The sequence below is a fragment of the Pipistrellus kuhlii genome, unplaced genomic scaffold (assembly GCF_014108245.1).
Source record: "Pipistrellus kuhlii isolate mPipKuh1 unplaced genomic scaffold, mPipKuh1.p scaffold_m20_p_12, whole genome shotgun sequence".
Lineage (NCBI taxonomy): Eukaryota > Metazoa > Chordata > Mammalia > Chiroptera > Vespertilionidae > Pipistrellus > Pipistrellus kuhlii.
In genome coordinates this window covers 14,980,204-14,995,464 of record NW_023425427.1, presented here as the reverse complement: position 1 = coordinate 14,995,464, position 15,261 = coordinate 14,980,204, and the positions used below count along the sequence as shown (strand labels likewise).

The window sequence follows — 15,261 nt, the reverse complement described above, 5'->3', positions numbered from 1 at the left end:
AAACTATGTTTTACAGACTCACAACTGTAAAGATACTTTTGCCCCACTCTGTACTTTTCCTGAGTCATTGAGAGTAAGTTGCAGATATCCTGAACCTTCACACCTAAGTATCTAGCATGTTTCTTTAGAATAGTGGTCGGCAAACTCATTAGTCAACAGAGCCAAATATCAACAGTACAATGATTGAAATTTCTTTTGAGAGCCAAATTTTTTAAACTTAAACTTCTTCTTTTAAAAAAAAAATATATTTTATTGATTTTGTACAGAGAGGAAGGGAGAGAGATAGAAACATCGATGAGAGAGAGTCATGGATCAGCTGCCTCTTGCACACCCCCTACTGGGGATATGCCTGCAACCAAGGTACATGCCCTTGACTGGAATCGAACCCAGGACCTTTCAGTCCCCAAGCCGATGCTCTATCCATTGAGCCAAACCGGTTTCGGCCAAAACTTAAACTTCTTCTAACACCACTTCTTTAAAATAGTTTTGCCCAGGCCATCGTATTTTGTGGAAGAGCCACACTCAAGGGGCCAAAGAGCCGCATGTGGCTCGAGATCCACAGTTTGCCGGAGATTCTTTTACATAACCACACATACTTAACCAAATTCAGGAAATTTAACATTGATACATTATCTAATATACCATCCATTTTCAAATTTCACCAATGGGCCAATAATGTCCTTTAAGGCAATTGTGCTTTTTCCAAAGCAGGATCCAATCCGGTACCATGTATTGCATTTACTTGTCATACCTTTAATCTCAAACAGTTCCTGAGCCTACTTTGGTTTTTCATGTCACTGATATTTCTGAAGTTTCCAGTTTAGTTATTTTGTAGAATGTCCCTCAATTTGGGCTTGTCTGAATGTGTTTTCATGATTAGATTTAGGTTGTGCATTCTTGGCAGGAATCCTGTGCATGTGATGTTTTGGCCTTCTCACTGCTTCACTTCAGGGGCACTTGATGGTATCTTGTCCTATTACTAGTGACGTTAACTGTGATCATTTGGTTGAGGTGATGCCTGCCAGACTCTGCTTTAAAGGTACTATTTCCCTCTCATAATTAATGAATAATCTGTGGGAGATACTTTGTGCCTGCGTGAGTATCCTGTTCCCCCACAAACATTAACTCAGTGGTTTCAGCATCCATTGATGATTCTTACCTGAGTCATATTATTTTGGTGGTTGCAAAATGGTGATTTTCTAACACTATAATTCAATTTAAATACTTGGCATTCTACTGTACACAAGATCTTCCCTTACAGCTCACTTTTAAAAATGTGTATCAGTATGGACTTGTAGGTTTCTTCTTAATTCAGTGTCTTAATATGCAGTAATATGACTTTTTAATTTTGATGCTCAAATTTTTCCAGATTTGGCTAATGGAAAACCCTTTCACTCTGTCTTCTGTGTTTTTCAACATGTCCCCATAATTTTTTTGAGCACTTTCCTACTTCTTGGCACAAGATGTTCCAAGGTCTCCTCACACTTTTTTCCCCTCAGTCTTAGAATCAGCCATTTCCCCAAGGTGTTCTGCTTCTTTTGAGCAGAGATTGGTATTTAGAAACCAGTATCTGGGCATTAGATGTGCTCATGGTTTCTGGGGTATCATTACTTTAAGGTGTATGTATGTATGTATATATGTATGTATGTATTTATGATCCACCTATCATCATTCTATCTCTATCTTTCTATCATCTATCTATAGATATAGAGGGTGTCCCAAAATGCATACATACACATTGAATAATTGTATACATTTTGTGGGGGACACCCTGTATATAAAAACTCTAACACCACAGGTTTCTTGCCTGCCTCCCTCTATTTCAATATTTGCATCTTTATTCTTACACAGTGAGAACACTGGTTTCCAATAACATCAAAATAATTCTCATTTGCTTAATCCTACAAATAAACACAAAACAGTTTCACAATTGCTACATCCATACACTACCAAGAAATTTATTAAGGAAAGTTGAAGATTTCTTTGCATATCTGTCTTTAGAACAGATACCAAAAGGGGTATCTCATAAAAAACAAAAACAAAAAACTGTGTTCAGGCTGTTGTCCTATTGAGGCCCAGGGTAAAGTCATATGCCAGAGGGGAAGGGTTAGGCATTCCCAGGGTCAATCACCAGGAAGAAGGGGCACTTTAGTGATGTGGAAGGCAGGCCTGGGGCAGGTGGAGGATGGAACCCCTATTTCTCTTGGCCCTGTTCTCTAGGCTTGACCTTTGAGGCAGCAATGGCCTGGGAACCTACGAGTTGGGGAAAGATGGTGCTCCCACATGGAAGCAGGAGTGGTGGGTCCTTGGGCACAGGCCATCTTGTAACCAGAACATCCAGCTGCATGCCCTCTGAGGCCTGATTTCCTTTTGTTGTCCCAAGCCACAGGAAGCCTTAGCTCGGCTTCTGTGGTCCCATGGTCACTGAGTGCACACAGGGGCTGGAGTGCCAGAGGGGAGGGTCATGAAGCCTCTGACGCGGTGGCAGTGGGTACTAGTGTGAGACACCCAGGGGAAGGTGGCTACCAGAAACCACAGTCAGAGTGGCCAAGGCCAGAGATTTCCCTTCCATTGCTGCCTGGATTCTAAGGGTGATGTGAGTTTCTTCAAGTCCTTTCATTGTTTAACTAAGGAGACTGAGAAGGGACGTGGTCCTAAGGTCAACAGTGACTTTGTGGCAGAACTCGAGTTCTCTAATTTCTGACAACCAAGCAGACATTGGAATGCAATAGCACAGGCCTATCGGGGCCATGCATGGATAGCAAACCCATTCAAGATGACCGTGTCTGTTCTACAATGAAAGGCACTAATTTATGATGGACTCTTAGATTCCATGTGTCAAGGACTGATTCTGTCAAACATTTTGTTCAATGTAATGATAACTATTCACAGGAAGCTGACCGTGGTTGTCTGGCTTCCATGCCCCCGTGACAGACCCCTCTTCCCGCTCTTGGTGAGATGGTTGTAGCTTTTCTACTGAACCAGAACCACCTCCTCCTGCACCTCCACCCATTCGTCTTTTCTCTTGGGCTCCCCAGAAGAACCTCAACCCCTCTCCTTGAGTCTGCACACCATCCTTCAGAAGAGGGAGACCCATAGGGAAGTTACATACCACCTCCTCCCATGTCGACCTGGTCCTTTAGCCTGCTCGAGTTTACCATTGATTTATAGGCCTAGGGTCGAGCTCAACCACCTGGTAAAAGTTTGCCAGCACCCTTGCTCTAGATCTTGAGTTTTTAAGTAACTACCTTCCACTGATGATTCAGATGATCCTTAGGGTTGACTAAGACCTCGTCAGGTAATTTTCATCCAACTGTTGTTAGCTCGCTCTTCCCTCTTCTGCAGCTGACATTCCAGCATAGTTACCTTGCCCTTGTTAGTAAATCCCCTCTCCCAACCCCAGTCCCCATCTTCATCTGCTCTGTTCTCTTTGAATCCTGAAATGCTGATTCTTACATCTGGTCTTTTAGGCCCTCACCCATCTCTATAATCTGGAAGGGTACTGGAAAGGCCTGCTGAGAAGTCAGTGGGCAGAGAGGTTTCACACATCTTCCCAGTACACAGGCGCTGATCCAGAAATAAACACAACACATCTCCCGCACAGTCTGTGCACACTGGACACGCATCAGAATGGCAGGGGTTGGGGGTGGGTTTTAGGAGTGATGAAGTTCAGGTGCAGGCTGGGAGATGGGGAATCTGAATAAAATAAAAAGACCCTTGCATTGAATCTCAAAGTGAACTGGAAGAGACACACCTCTTCTTGTTTGATGAGTGGCCTGAGCAGTCACAGGCGGGAGAGATGTGGAGCATGGCCACCACCTGAGCAATTACTTGGAGTCACTGTCGTGCACCAAAGCGCCACTAGAGGACACCAAAGAACTGTGTGGAGAGACCCACCCAGCGGCTGAGGATGATCCTGGGCTGGGGACACAGAGCTACTTCTGTGGCTTGGTGGGGCTGTAGGTGACAAAGCCCTCAGCTGCATCCTGTACTACTCTAGAAAGCACCCACTGGCCTTACACAAGGTTAGTTTCCAGGCACCCTGGAGGACCCCCATCTCCCTTTCAGGGCAGGGGGGTGAGGATGCAAGTGAGCTGGAGAGCCCAGGTTGTACCTGCCCACTCCGTTCACCCTGCTCCTTCTAGGGGCCAGTGAGCACAGGGGACTGACCCCAACAGATGCCAAGCTGGTTCTTAGGCCCACTTCGCTGTACAGCTGTGGCCACGCCTCTACTGGCCTAAGAATGTTTCTCTTGCTCTGGATACTGGCCAATAAGAACTTTTACTTGCTTTTGTTCTTCTTTATTTTCCTTCTTCCTTGCTGCCTACCTGGGCAATTAGCTAAGGACTCATTCATTCATTCAATACATAACTATGAAACATTGCCACTTGCCAGGTACCATCCTGAACATGGGGAGTGCAGCATGCGCCAGGATTGACAAGACCCCTGTCCTCACAGGTCTTCCATTCTAATGAGATCAGGATGATTCCATGAGAGCAGCCCCAGAGGAGGATGGATGGACTTCAATAGCAGCTGCGCTAAGGACATTGAGAGCTGCTTGTCATGACATCTAGTTGCTAAGCTGCGTCCCCTATCCCCGTTATCTTGTCAAAGCCTCATAAGAATTCAACAAGATGTGCTACTCATTTTACAGATGAGGAAACCGAGGCACAGAGAGGTTAAGTAACTTGCCCCAAATCTCCAGCTAGAAAGCGTCAGAGCGGAAATTCAAACCCAGGTCTGTCTTTCTTCCCCCACCATATGCTCTTCCCAACCTTCTCTGCCTCTTTCAAAGCACCCTGTCAGATTCTAGGTGCCAGTGGGTACAGACCTGCTCTATAAGCGGTGAGGTGCGGCTGGTGGGAGGAATGACTTAATTACTAAACGTTCAATGGAGGCCTCCCCTGAAGTCCCTGGAGCTCTGTGAGGGCCGTGCTTTGGTGCTGCCAGCTGATCCCAAGCCTATAAAATGCTCTTCCTGTCTGACAGGCAGTGCCCAGCAGAGAGGCCAAGACTCTCGGTGATGGCTGGGGCTCCAAGCGCTCACACCTGACTCCTGGTCCAGCCGCTGCTCAGCGGGAGGCTTGCAGAAGCTGCTGGGGGAAACGTCTCCCCATCTGTGCACTGAAAGGAGGGCAGCTGGCCTGAGAGTCCCTCTGCATGATGCAATTATTCACAATGTAGGTCAGTGGCCCCTGCAAACATCCTGCTTTGTCAGGCTGCATGAACGAACGACCGGGAGAGAGTCTGGGCACGGGTTGAGGCTTTGGGTCCTGAAAGGTCAGAGGCCCTGGCCCTGCTATAGACTTGCTGGGTGACCTTGGGCAAGTCTCCACTTTCTTCTGGACCCCGGTTACTCATTTGCAGCGTGAGCCCATGGGTTAATGTACAGCATAGCTAATGCGAGCCTGAATAAGGGAGGGACGACTGTGCCGTCCCACACAGACCGACACCTAAAAACTCAATATTTCTCATGTGCCTAATGTGTGCCTGCACTGTGCTCCATGCTGGGGCCCATGTATTGTATATTAAATGGACAGGAGAATGCAGCCTAGGGGAGGACACAGAAGATGATGAACCACACAGTACAGCTAAGAAGAATACAGCGGCAAAATGTGTTCCTACAGAGAAGTACACGGTTCTTTGAGGGGTACTAGTAAGGGGACCTACTGCATGTCAGATAGCCTGGAAGGCTCCTCTGCAGTGGTGACATGTAGTCTGTGACCTGAATGATGAGTAAGACCAGCCATGAGAGAATCTAGGGGGAGACCATTCCTAGGAGAGGAAACAGCAGGTTCCCTTTAAACGGCAAAGCCACGGGCATGTTTTAGGAACCAAAGGTGGCCAGTGTGGCTGGAGTGCACTAAGTGAGGGCCCCGCACACAAACACCCAGGGAGCTTGTTAACAGGCAGACCGGGCCAGCGGGTCTGGAGGCAGCAGCCCCAGCATGCTCCCGGGTGACACAGATGTGCTGGGCTGGGCCTTAGGTGAGAGGATCTTAAACCAGGATGACATTTGGTCCTCACTTAGCAGGTCTTTGGTTTAGAGTGAAGATTCCTTTGTCACTCACACACTTCTGACACAGAGCATCTATATGTCCTGACCCTGGCCAGACCCCACAATATAGTACTTATGTGTGTCCTGTGTGGGGCCGAGCAGGGAGGAGTCTGGGTGGCGGACATGAAGGGTGCCATGGACTCTCCTGTGACCAGGGAGCCCTTGAACTTTCATATTCCTACTGGGTGGGCGGCTCAGATTCTCAAACCCCCACCTGACCTGTCCTTTTTTTTTTTTTGAATCCTCACTTGAGGACATTTTCACCATGGATTCTCAGAAAGAGTGGAAGAAAGGGGCAGAGAGAGAGAGAGAGGCAGAAACACTGATGTGAGAGAGACACGCTGATTGGCTGCCTCCCACACATACCTGGACCTGGGCCAGGGAGTTAGCCTGCAACTGAGGTGGGTGCCCTTGAATGGAATCGAGCCTGCAAGCCTTCCGTCCGAGGGCAGATGCTCTATCCACCGAACCAAACCGGCTAGGGCTGGCCAGTGCTTCTTTGAAGGAGCGGGTGCCCTCCACCTCTGACTAGTTCCCAGAAGCTTCTGTCAGAACGTGTTACCTGAGCCATCCTGCTTTTCTTTTAAATTTCAAAGTTGATTTTTGAAAGATATGGTAAAGTCGGAAGGTGAGTGTGTGTATAGAAATGTGATGGTGGGGGAGGGAGGATGTCTAACCTCTGGGCTGCATTGCAGAGTCTAGAGATGCTTCTGTTTCCTGCGAAAGCAGCTGTGTCACAGCCTTTTTTGGGGTCAACGAGGGGGAGGGGAGGGAGTCTCATTAAGGAAGCCTGGGCAGGGAGGGGAAAGGGCACTTGGATCAGACCCCAAGTCCAGCTGTATGACTTGGAACACATCTCTAAGTCTGATTCCTCGTCTGCAACCTCCCAGCATCGGCAAGACAATCAAAGGCGGTAACTGGGGTGTTTGGCAGGCTTCAGAGGGTGGAAAGCCCGCTCCGTGTGTGTAACCCGTCATCATTATCTCCCACTGCAGAGTCACAGCATGCTGGAGCCGGGAGGAACCTTCCAGATCCCTCCGGGCTGGGCTGCTTATCTCAACAGCAGCAGCTCCACATGTCTGAGGCAGCAAAGCTAGAAGCTGTCGTTTCAAGGTAAGATTTTTTTTTTTTTTGAATGTTTGATTACGAGTTAGAGCGAATGTTTTCAGAATCCCAGGTCTGGAAGGGACCTGTGAGCTCACACCAGGGTTTCTCAATGGGGCACTTCCTGCATTGTCGTCTTTGGAAGGGACACGGTTCTCTGTTGTGAGGAACTTGCCTATTCAGTGCAGGGCACTCAGTGCCTGGGCACTTGGGCACTAGATGCCAGGAATGTCTTCTGGAAGTTGTGGCAGCCCACATCTCCCTCCCCTTACTCCCATTTTCAAACACAGAGGATTATGCACTAGTCCGATTCCTCTTTTTACAGGCAGAGAAACAGGCCCAGAAAAGAACTCTAGCAAGAGGGTGACTGAGTGGAGACCCGGATGCAGGTGTCCTGACCTATCCCATGCCCTGTTCCCCATGCCACACTGTGGGTTGGCACAGGAGGGGCCAGGCTCTTGGGCTGCTCACCAGCCAGCATTTGTCGGGACTTACATTTTGGGCTCTGAGCACTGCCTCGCCGGCCCTCTGGAGCTGGATGAGGGCCACCCTCTGACTTTGGACTCATCCAGTCTGCCGGTGCTGTGCACCCTGTCCACGTGGGGCAGCGTCCAGAGCCACAGGCATGGGATCCAAAGCCACTCACCCGATGTCTGTGGGGTGGGAGAGGTGGCCGGGCCCTGGCTGAGAAGGGCAGGGAACCCGAGTTCAGCATTAGGCCACCAGTGGGCCAGCAGATCCCTGCCTGACCCTGATCTGAGAGGCATCCTTAATTTGACCTTGGAATCTAGCACTGATTTCTGTGGCTATGTAAGGGTCAGAGCTGGGGTGGGGATCCTCGTGGGGAAGTTAAGGGCTGACAAGTGCAGGGATAGGTCCTAACATCCCTAGCCCTTTGCAGCTCATAAGTCCTTCTACTGGGATTTCTCTTTGATTTTGACATCAGGGCAGACCTTTAGGGTGAAGGAGCCAGGAATTTTACCCCCATGTTACAGGTGAGGAAATAGGCTTAAGGTGACACTGAGTCAGAAGCAAAGCCAAGCTAAACCTCTTTCCTGCGAAGCAGGTAAAGGTGCAACTCAAACTTCTGTCATTCCCTTCCCTGTGACTGGGCTCTGTGCCCATCCCTGTGGAGGCTGGCTTTCGGGATGCCCCTATTCTCCTTGGCCTGCCTCTGAGCCCTCTGGGCAAGCCCGGAGCAGGAAGAGCTCACAGGTATGGCTGCTGAATCCACAGCCAAGAGGTGCTGGGCCAAGGGGGCTTCCATGAGACACAATGTGAATGTGGTGATGGCGCCACTGCTGCCTGGGCATGTAGGTCAGTACTTAAAACTCATGTGGTTTCACCGGAACACCCAGATTTCTGGCTTCTTTTGGAAATGAGACACTGGGCAGCACAGGGCCTGCTCGTGAGCCTGGCACGTCTGCCAACACCCCATGACTGGGCTGCCGGTCCAGCAGGTCTCCGGGCCTTGTTCCAGAGTCAAGTGAGTGCCTGAAAGATCTTGTAATTTGAAGGACACTTTGGAGTAAGTGTGACAGTTTTTCTTGTTAAGTAGGCAAAGCACTGAGGAGAGACCAGTGGTGACTGAGAACACTGATGTGCGTGAGGAAGGCGCCCTTCGCGCCTGTGTGCTGGAGGAGATGCAGCTGGAGAAGAGCTCCCCCAGGGAGAGCCATGGCTTTGGAGGAAAGTGCCAGCTCTGGAAGGGCAGTGCCATGGGCACCTAGCATTCCAAGGAGGCCCAAACCTCCTCGAGAACCAGGAGAGCGGGGTGGGAGGAGAAAGAGAGGTGAGAAAGAAGACAGGCAGGAGAAGGGTGGAATCTGGTTGGGCCACATGGTCCTTCCCCTCAGATTTCTGCACCTTCTGAAGTTCTATTAAAATTCAGGAAATGGCCTGGCCGGTGTGGCTCAGTGGTTGGGTATCAACCTATGAACCAGGAGATCAAGGTTCGATTCCAGGTCAGGGCACATGCCTGGGTTGTGGCTCGATCCCCAGTAGGGGGCATGTAGGAGGCAGCTTATCAAGGATTCTCTGTCAGCATTGACGTTTCTATCTCTCTCTACCTCTCCCTTCCTTTCTGAAATCAACAAAAACCTACTTAAAATTCAGGAAATGCTTGACGAGCAAGCGGGGATGCTGGTGAACCTGGCCATGGCTTGAGGCTTGCCCTGGGTGATGTGGGGAGGAACAGAGACAGTGTCTGTGAACCAGGAAGTGGACCGCGCCTACAGGAAAGGCTGGGAAAGGCCAAAACCTCTAGTAGGCTCAGGGCCTCCCTACCTTGGGGTGTGAGGCAATTCTTCCAGGATTTTAAGACCCAAGAGGTCCCAGGTGATACTGGGATGTGCATAAATATGGGTTGACTTTTCACACAGCTGATTTTTGTAGAAGCAGCATTACTGAGCGGAAAGGTTTGGTGGCCAATCTTGGGCAAGCAAGCTCTTTCCCCTCTGAGGTCCCCCAGTGCCAACATTCGGTGATTCTGGGATGGTGACACCAGATGGAAGCCCGTTCCTCCCAGGCTCGGCTCCTGGAGTCTGGTGTTCACCCACCCTCAGCAGGACCAGGATGCCGGGATCCTGTATGCCCCCACCCGGCCGGGCAGAAATCCACAGGCCGGTTTCCCAGGGCGCAGGTGGGAAACCCTGAGAGCAGAACATGCTTTCTTCCTGTAGCCCTGGGCGAGCCTGACCACACACAGCTTGCAGTCTGGGCAGCAGGCAGAGGCAGGAGGGTCCCATGCAGGGCCTCTGGGGAGCCTCTAGGGGCACTGACCCAGGCGGGCAGGGGATAAACAATGAAAGCAGAGCAGAGAGACACACAAGGGGATGAAGAGAAGGGGAACTTGTGTCTCAAAGATGCCAATACTATAGTGTCAGATTCTGAGATTTAATTAAACCCTGAGAATAAACAATAATAAGAGCTTAATGAGGGAAGAGTCATTTGGTCCCTCTGCGACTGGACCCCACATAAAACTCTCTACCCTCAACTCCCATCAGTAGCCTCATCTGTGGCCAGGCCCATATCCTCCCCTCCTGGTCCTTTACTAGGCTTGTCCTGGTCCTGAGATGCCCTTTCTTTCTTTCTTTCTTTCTTTCTTTCAGAGAAGAAGAGAGAGGGATAGAGAGTTAGAAACATCAATGAGAGAGAATCATCAATCATCTGTCTCCTGCACACACCCCACTGGGGATGTGCCCACAACCAAAGTACATGTGCCCCTGACTGGAATCGAACCCGGGACCCTTTAGTCCGCAGGCCAACGCTCTATCCACTGAGCCAAACTGGCTTGGCGAGATGCCCTTTCTTATACCGCTGTGTGCACCGCACCCATTCCTCCATCTGTGAAATCTCCCCAGATCCTCTCACCCCGCCCTTGAGGCCCAGTGCTTCCTGCCTGTCTCTCAGGGGAGTGCCATTGCCACTCCTCTCTCAGCACCCTCACCATCCCCTCCCCCTCCCCCCTTACTGTCTGCTCCTTGGGTGCCAGATTCTGGGCTAAGGATGTCACACACACGTACACACTGTCCCATTTCATCCAAATGATCGCCACAGCAGTGGGCTCTAATATAGCCCTGGGACTTGAGCCCAGGTCTGCCCAACTCCCCAAATCTTGGCTTTATACACAAATCCAGAACTGCCCAGACCCCTTGGCAGTTGAGCTGGCCCTTCTCAGCCTAGCCTGGCTATGCCCAGGGCATGTCCCTCTCTTCCTCTCACGGGGTCCGCTGCTAACGCACTGCATGGCCAGGCTGGAGTTCACATGACTCCCTGTTTGGTGTGGGATGGGAGGTGGCAGGACGAGGGTGTGAAGATGGAGCACATGGAATCCTGGACGAGCTACTGCAGGCCATCACTGCTGTGCATGTGTGCTCAATCTAATGGTTTTCAATGTCATTAGAGCTGCCTGACAACCGTAGGCATTTCCTAGGGCCATCAGTCTCATTCCCATTTCGTGTAGAGGACAGTGAACCTGGAATAGGCTGTAACTCACCCAAGGTCACACAGCAAGAAACCCGAACACCTGGCATTTGAGCCGGGTGTCCTGACTCCTAGCACATGGCCTTTTCCGTTGTTTGAGCTCCTCCCTAGAACTCTGGCTAATTCTGAGAATTTCAGCTCAGCAAGGAGAAAGGAAGCTGGCTGCCAGGCCAAGCCTCAAGTGTTCCCTCTTGTGATTTCTGCTGCAGCTCAGATTTTAGTTTGCCCTTGGCCAAAAGGCAGCAGGGTAACACCGCAGTGCCCTGGGTAATGGATAGCCACAGGCTTTGCCTCTGGACCAGGGCTGGGACCCAGGTCCATCACATGCTCACTCTGAGCCCCAGGTTCTCCTCTGAGAAATGCTGGAGTCACCTGCTTTGAGGGCTGTTCTGAGCATCAAGCAAGAGCCTGGAAGACAAAAGATTACATTGTCCAAACACCTCCCCACCCCCCATGGCAATGTGCACAAGAACAAAGCATCCATTTCATTTGCCTGTTGTCATTCAGGGAGCACACGGGTTGGGAGCCCCAAAAGTGCAGTGTTGGTTCCAAAGTGGGATGTTGTAATTGGTGCTGTGCCACCGCTGGCTGTGCCGGAGTCCTGGCAGCCACAGGCCCGGGAGAGTGTCCATGCCCCTTCACTCCGTAGCTTGTATCTCTGGGCCAGTTTCCTTGTCCCCTGCCAGCGCTTTCTCTTCTGCACCATGATGAAGTTCCCAGGGTGAACATGATGCTCCAATTCATTATAACTTCAAAGCTGTTCTCAACTCATCTCACACACATCCATTAAGAACGAATATATAAATATAAATATGTATAATGTCTTTGGAGGTCATACCATTCAATTATCCTATTTTGTGAAATTACAGAACTTTTGGGCTTGAAGACACTTACGCAAGTGTTTTTCCCTTCCTCAGTGTGCAGACCCTGCTAATAAGGTGACCAGATCGTCCTGCTTTTGGCGGGACAGTTCTGATTTTCAACTATTTTTCCTGCGTCCTGCGGCGTTTTAAAAAAGTCCCGATTTTTGGAAAGATTGGAAAGATTCTTTCCAAAAATCGGAACTTTTTAAAAACACAGTGGGACGCGGGAAAATTGTTGAAAATTGGGACTGTCCCACCAAAAGCAGGATGATCTGGTCACCTTATGCTAAGATAGGGGTGTCGAACTCAATCAGAGAAGGGGCCAAAATCTAAAATCCAGCCTAAATCGCGGGCCGAATGGTTTACTGAACAGTCATAAACTGTCATTGTGATGGAAATGCAGCGGAGTGCAGTGATGACAGCGCGGTGCGGGCCACATTGCAAGGCCTGGCGGGACGGATTTGGCCCGCGGGCCTTGTGTTTGACACATGTGTGCTAAGAGCTCATCCATCCTTTCTTTGCACACCTCTGGGGATGAGACTCACTAGCTCCTAAGGAAGCCCAGTTCATTTTGGGATATGCTCTCTCTCATCCTAAGCTGAAATCTGCATCACCAGAACTTCCCCCAGGTCCCAGCTCTGCCTTCTGGGCCCTGCTCCTCCCGTGGCCCCAGGACAGCCCCTCTGAGGCTTAGAGACAGGATTGTACCGTTTTGAGTCTTTTCTTTGCTGGGTTGACATCACTCTTTCCTACATGGCACATTTCTTATTCTTTTCCCACACTTTCTCCCTCTGGTCTCCAAGGGGATCTGAATAGGACAAGACTGGTGTCCCCTCCCGTGCCTAGAGCCCTATGCACCCGGAATACTGGTGCTTGGGGGACACACACACACACACACACACACACACACGGATCTCAGAACCATATACCCTGTGACGCAGAACCCCTGAGAGTTCTCTCTGCTGCCCAGAAGAAATGCCCTGGTGGCCCTAACGACACTTCAGGGCCTCCTTTTCCAAGCAGGATGTTCCATCAAGTGGGCAATCCCCAAACAGGCCACCCTGGAGAGCATTATGCTAAGTGAAATAAGCCAGTCAGAGAAAGACAAGTATCACACGATCTCACTCATATATGGAATCTAATTAACAGAAAAAAACTGTTGAACAAAATACATCTAGAGACATAGAAGCAGGGAACAGACTGTCGAATCTCAGAAGGTGGGCATGGGTGGATGGGTGGGAAGAGATCAACCAAAGAATTTGTATGTATTCATATATATATATATATATATATATATATATATATAGCCATGGACACCGACAATGGGGTGGTGGAGACCTGGGGCAGAGGGTAGGAACAGGCTATAAGGGGTCAATGGGAGGGGGAAAAGGGGACATATATAATACTTTCAACAATAAAGATTTTTAAAGAAACAAAAACAAAACAAAACAAAAATAGGCTACTAAAGGCTACTGGTGCATGGTCATAATAATCTCACCTAAATAAATAAATAAATAAATAAAATTAAAAAGACTCAAATTAGCAGGGCAGGGGAAGTGGGCAATCCAGAGACAAGACAGGGTTGAGAAATAAGAACAGAATATAGAGCCCTGGCCGGGTGACTCAGTTGGTTGGGCATCATCTATGCACCGAAAGGTTGCTGGTTTGATTCTCGGTCAGGGCACATGCAGGTAGGGATCATGCAGGAAGTAGCTGATCTAGGTTTCACTCTCATGTGATGTTTCTTTCTCTCTCTCCATCTCCCTTACTCTCTTTCTCTAAAAATCAATTGAGAAATCTTTTTAAAAAAGGAACAAGAATGTATATTTAAGAAGAATTGAAGTTGTATATTTTTCTTATGAGCCAAAGATGTGACACAGCTAAAAGGAAGTATATAATCATCTCTAATGTTAACTTAGCATTTTCCACATACCTAATCACATAAGCCCCCACAACAATCCCATGCAAGGTAGGACAGAAGTATCAGCCTATTTTACAGATGAGGGAACTGAGGCTCAGAGAGGTTCGGTGGACTGACCAAAGGGAATGAAGGAGTGGCAGAGGCTGGCGCTCCCCTGACATCCCCTCTGTTCACCACAGTTCTCAGCTTCTTTACAGGTAGGAGTCACATGACTAATTCTGGCCAATGGGCTTTGGGAGGAAATGGCATTAGACCCCATGGGCTGAAACTTAGATGAGCTGTCAAGAGATCTGTGTGCGGCCTCACATTTGGGCCCAGATCATTGAGCTGCCTCATGGAAGAGGGCTCCACTGGAGGTCACCTGGATTTACAAGCGAACTTTGTACTAGAGAGAAATAGGCCTTTGATGCATTCTGTCGCCGAGATTTAGGGGTTCTATATTAATGCAGCTTAGCCCAGCCTATCCTGACTAATATAGAAGGGTATAGAAGGGCAATTACATTTGTTTGTATGTAATCACATGTCAGGCATTGTGTGAAGGACTTTGCACATGCCACCTCCTGCAATCCTTGACGCTATGAGAAAAGGATTACTCTTTTTCTTTACGGCATGGGAAACGAAGACACAGAGAAGTGAAGCCACTTGTGCTGAGCCAGTAAGGTATGGATCTGGGACGCGACCCTGGGTCTGTCTGATTGGAACGCCTCTATGAACTCTGGTGATTTGCAGAAACATATGGCTATTGTGTTCCAACACCCTGTTGGGCTAAACGCTTCCTTTGAAGATGAAAGATTGCACAGATTGCTTTTCTCATTCAGATTTTATGCCTGAGTAAAATCCTTGTGCTCTGATTTATTATAGCAACACTGATTTTCCAAATTTAAGACAACAATGCAGCTTGAAATAAAATGGAAAGAAAACATTGAAACATTTGAAACTTTGGTTTAGATCCTTATTTCATTTTGTTTGAACTGATCAGGGCCTGCCTCATTTCTCCCCCTGCCTCCGGTCTCCCCGGCTTGGATGGCCTGCCAGAGCCACCTTTCTAACACAGACTCTAAGCACGCTTCCTCCGGCTCAGAATCCATCAAGGCTCCTCATCCACTCCAGCAGCTCTTCCCAAATCACTGTCAGAATATGTCAATGTAAACATGCACCGTGAGAAAGGGCTCTGTGGTCAGAGAAAACTTGGAAATGCTAATTAAAATTTTTAATTAAAGTATTAAACTACAGGATTTTTCAGAGCCTTTAACTTGCTAAAGCCGAAGAGGCAGATGTGTAGTTGCTGGGATTTCTTAAACTTTTGGATCATGGAATCCCCCCATTCCCTT

At 49.0% G+C, this 15,261-nt stretch overlaps 1 protein-coding gene across 1 annotated transcript in view; it reads right to left on the bottom strand.

Moving 5' to 3' along the window:
* Positions 1–15,261, bottom strand: part of GABBR2 (gamma-aminobutyric acid type B receptor subunit 2) — a 304,115-nt gene that overhangs the window by 19,710 nt on the left and 269,144 nt on the right. The window lies entirely within an intron of this gene.